This window comes from Otolemur garnettii, unplaced genomic scaffold (genome assembly GCF_000181295.1).
Source record: "Otolemur garnettii isolate 467f Iridium unplaced genomic scaffold, OtoGar3 scaffold00252, whole genome shotgun sequence".
NCBI classification, from domain to species: Eukaryota; Metazoa; Chordata; class Mammalia; order Primates; family Galagidae; genus Otolemur; species Otolemur garnettii.
Genome location: NW_003852647.1, coordinates 1,437,756 through 1,442,680, shown reverse-complemented (window position 1 = coordinate 1,442,680; position 4,925 = coordinate 1,437,756). Strand labels below are relative to the sequence as shown.

Here is a 4,925-nt window from a genome sequence, read left to right as displayed (position 1 = left end):
CAGAGCATATTCTCAGATCTTCTCTCAGCCATTGAATACGTTTACTGAAAAAGGCTCTGCCTTTTCAGGAAATGCCTAGAAGCAGAGCCTTAGACAGGGATTTGGATGCATGTGATTTATTGATGAAAAACCTAGAAACAAATGAAGGTAGCAAGACAGGGGAGAAGGAATGGTGTGGCTGTGGCCTCTTCCATGTGTCAGGAGTTGTTTCATGTGGCATGGGAAGCTTGAGGAGTTCTTCCATCAGGAGGCAAGGGGGGTTAGGCCTATCAGTCTGTCATTGGTCATTGCCGGTGCTGTGGGGTAAGGGTGAGAGGTGTTTGAAGTTCCCAGTTGCCTTCAGAAGATGTGACTCCCCTTAGGCAAAAGTAGTTATTTGGAGAAGTTTGAAGGTGCAAACCGTTAGCTGGGGAATGGATGTACCAGTTAATGAAGTGGATCAATGTGAGGCACCAACAGTGTCTATTCTAGTTCATCCCTTGCACCAATCAGATCCACTTGCTGCTCTATATTAAGTTAATTTTATTTGGGCATAGATTTTCCAGGATTCTGGTTGGTTAGAATTCCTTTGGGAAAATTATAGGAGGAGATTTAAATAAATCACAGCCTTGAGTGCTTCAGTTGGTCCCGAGACTGCAATTTATATTCTCATTTTCTTCCTCCATAGCCCACTGTAGATTTCCTCACTTGGTTAGCTCTTCTGATGGTCTAGACAGCTTGCCTTTGGGGTTGACATACACCCTCATCCTTGTGGGTCTGAGCTTCAGTTTCCATTACCTTATCTGGTCTGTACTTGTACTTTCATAGTTTAAACCGTACATTAGAGTACCAAAAATACCCTAGTAGGTCACCTCAATGCCAGACATGCTTTTCTCTGCCCACATTATGTAGTAGCAACCCTTCCTCTTCATGATGATCAAAAGTCAATCACCATTGCCAAAATCGTAGCTCTTTTTGTGTACCAGCTGGTCTACTGGCAGAAACAGCCTAAAGCAACGAGGCAGTAGATGCAGCTTTAAGCGGAGTAGGAATCTTACTGCATCCTTTTGTGGAAGTGATGGCCCTTTGAGAACCAAGGCCTCTAGATGCACACAGCCTAAAGTTTTGGAGACAGGAAGGACATGTCCCCTCTGTGGGTTGTTAGGAGTGATCGTGAGGGGATTACTCTTACTTCCATCTCTTGGTTCTTACACCTATGTATTTTACCTATTAGGGACAGGGCCAGAGCATTAAATAATGACCACTGATTTAGAACCTGAGTCAGCAAACTTTTTAAATAAAAGACAAGATAGTAAATATTTTAGGCATTGCCGACCATATGGTCTCTGTTGCTGATACTCGATTTTGTTACAGCATGAAAGCAGCCAAAGACAGTATGTAAACAATTGAGCATGGCTGTGTTCTGATAAATCTTTATTTACAAAACAGGCAGCGGGCTGTATTTGTCTTATGGACCATAATTTGGCACATGCTAAGTTAGAGTACAGATGCTCCTCTACTTACAATGAAGTTATGTCCCATTATAATTTGAAAATAAGTAAAAAATTTATTTATGGGTGGCACCTGTGGCTCAAGGAGTAGGACGCTGGGCCCATATACCAGAGGTGGTGGGTTCAAACCCGGCCCTGGCCAAAAACTGAAAAAAAAAAAAAAAAGATAAAAATGTATTTATTTATTTATTTATAAAGAGTCTCATTCTGTTGCCCTGGGTAAAGTGCCATTATGTCGTAGGTCATAGCAACCTCAAACTCCTGAGCTCAAGCAATCCTCTCGCGTCAGCTTTTCCAGTAGCTGGGACTACACCACGGCGGCCGCGCACACCCTTCCCCCAGCTGGCTGCTTTTGTCTCGCGCAACCTTCTCAGGTCCTCCGTGAACTGGAAGAAGCCGAAGTGTCGACGGAAAAAGCCGAAGCTGCACCCCGTGAGTGAGGCCTTTACGAAGAGTGGCAGAAGGCACCGAAGTTTTCCGACGGGAGTGGAATCTCCGGAAAGAGCCGAACCTTGGAATCGAGCTTAATCTCTGGAGGGGCCGAGAACGAGCGCCGGAAACCTTCGGAAAGGGCCGAAGTCCGGGACGGTTAGGCTTGTTGGAAGTGGCGAATTGCTGTGACTGTGCCTGTGGAGAAGGCCGGGCGAGCCTGCGGAAATAGCCAAAGACTGGGACAGTTTGAATTGTCGGAAGGCTCTGAACCCTTAGTGGGGGCTGGACACAGACGGACACGAGGACCCGCAGAAACTTCCGAAAGTTAAGGCGCTGACCTCCGAAAGGTTACGGAGACCTAGGAAGCCGGCTAAACCCCGGCTTCGGGTGTTTTCGGAAGTAGAAGCCACCGCCTGCCGACCCCTACATCCGCTGTCCGGAAATAGCCGACGCGCTTCGGAGGCAGGCTCAGGGGCGGGGGCAGCGGTAGCGCGCGGGGAGCGCGGAAGTGGAGAGGGGGTGGAGCCGGGGCGGGGCTAGGCGGGCTGCCGGGAGCCTCACTAGGTAGGAGGCGGTGAAGCGCCGGCGGCGGCCTGAGGTAACCGTAGCCAGTGGCGGAAGTAGTTGAAGCGGCCAGAGCGGGCGGGTGGCAAGGCAAGGCTAGAGCTGCGCAAGGCCCTACACGGCCTCCTCAGCATGTCGGACTTCGAAGAGTTCGAGCGGCAGCTTAATGAGAATAAACAAGAGCGGGACAAAGAGAACCGCCACAGGAAGCGCAGCCACAGCCGCCCTCGAAGCCGGGACCGCAAGCGTCGGAGCCGGAGCCGGCACCGGCGCAACCGGGACCAGCGGAGCGCCTCCCGGGACAGGCGGCGGCGAAGCAAACCTTTGACCAGAGGCGCTAAAGAGGAGCACGGTGGGTTGATTCGTTCCCCCCGCCATGAGAAGAAGAAAAAGGTCCGTAAATACTGGGACGTGCCCCCCCCTGGCTTTGAGCACATCACTCCAATGCAGTACAAGGCCATGCAAGCTGCAGGTCAGATTCCAGCCACTGCCCTTCTCCCCACCATGACCCCTGATGGGCTTGCTGTGACCCCGACGCCCGTGCCTGTGGTGGGGAGCCAGATGACCAGACAGGCCCGTCGCCTGTATGTGGGCAATATCCCCTTTGGCATCACTGAGGAGACCATGATGGAGTTCTTCAACACCCAGATGCGCCTGGGGGGGCTGACCCAAGCCCTTGGCAACCCTGTCTTGGCTGTGCAGATTAACCAAGACAAGAATTTTGCCTTTTTGGAGTTCCGTTCAGTGGATGAGACTACCCAGGCCATGGCCTTCGATGGCATCATCTTCCAAGGCCAGTCACTGAAGATCCGCCGGCCTCATGACTACCAGCCGCTGCCTGGCATGTCAGAGAATCCCTCTGTCTATGTTCCTGGAGTTGTGTCCACTGTGGTCCCTGACTCTGCCCACAAGCTGTTCATTGGGGGCTTACCCAATTATCTGAATGATGACCAGGTGAAAGAACTGCTGACATCGTTTGGGCCTCTTAAGGCCTTCAACCTGGTCAAGGACAGTGCCACCGGGCTCTCCAAGGGCTACTCCTTCTGTGAGTACGTGGACATCAATGTCACAGATCAGGCCATCGCAGGGCTGAATGGGATGCAGCTGGGGGATAAGAAGCTGCTTGTCCAGAGGGCAAGTGTGGGAGCCAAGAATGCCACGCTGAGCACCATCAATCAGACGCCTGTGACCCTACAAGTGCCGGGCCTGATGAGCTCCCAGGTACAGATGGGTGGCCACCCCACCGAGGTCCTGTGCCTCATGAATATGGTGCTGCCCGAGGAGCTGCTGGATGATGAAGAGTATGAGGAGATTGTGGAAGATGTGCGAGATGAGTGCAGCAAGTATGGGCTCGTCAAGTCTATCGAGATCCCCCGGCCTGTGGATGGTGTCGAGGTGCCTGGCTGCGGAAAGATCTTTGTGGAGTTCACCTCTGTGTTTGACTGCCAGAAAGCCATGCAGGGCCTGACAGGCCGCAAGTTTGCCAACAGAGTGGTTGTCACAAAGTATTGTGACCCCGACTCTTACCACCGCCGGGATTTCTGGTAGAGGTGGGCAAGGGAGGGTGGGGGCAGGGCTAGATAGGGTCTTCTTCCTCCTCCCAACCCCTTTTTCCCCTCTGAAGATGATGGGCAGAGGAGTGACAGTTGAATGACAGCCAGCAGTAACTGGAATGGCAGCAATTAAGGGTGGGGAGGTGGGGGGGGTCGGAGGTTAGAGCAGGGAGGGGACTGGGAAGTGTGCACACAGGCCCTCTCAGACACACACACCCACACAGATAGAGGGAAGGGGTTGGGATGGGGTGCACAGCAGTGTGGGTAGGACTCCCATGGCCCCTCCCAAAACAGCCTCTCCTCCCTTGCCCCCCCCTCCTCTTCCCCATGGTAGAAGTATGTTTATATGTTATGGCCAAACTATTTTGAATTTTGTTTGATCCTTAGCGCCCAGCCCTCTTTACCAGGACCACAGCTCCATTCCTCCAGCCTCTTGTCCTCTCTGACACCCTGGTTTCTTACATAGTTGACAATCTCCTCTTAAGTCTCCCTGACCTGTGCCCAGCCCCATGACCCCTGTCCCTGTCCTCCTCTCTGTGGCAGTTTAATATTTGCTAAGATGAATTTGCTCATTAAACATTTTGTTGTATTTTTTAAAAAGCAAAAATAAAATAAAATAAAAAATAAAAGAGGAAGAACTTTATTTCAGCTGGCGGAGCGACAGGAAAAGATACATTTAATAAACCTATTCTACTGAACATCATAGCTTAGCCTAGCCTACTTTAACATGGTCAGGACACTTACATTAGACTACAGTTCAACAAAATCATTTGACACAAAGGCTGTTTTTCTTTAAGAGACAGAGTCTCACTTTATCGCCCTTGGTAGAGTGCTGTGGCGTCACAGCTCACAGCAACCTCCAACTCCTGGGCTTTGGCGATTCTCT

At 51.2% G+C, this 4,925-nt stretch overlaps 1 pseudogene across 1 annotated transcript; it reads left to right on the top strand.

Moving 5' to 3' along the window:
- Positions 1-2,488: 2,488 nt before the first annotated feature.
- Positions 2,489-4,657, top strand: LOC100965278 (annotated as a pseudogene). The gene has a single exon (XR_001161823.2). The product of XR_001161823.2 is annotated as a splicing factor U2AF 65 kDa subunit pseudogene (transcript).
- Positions 4,658-4,925: the final 268 nt, after the last annotated feature.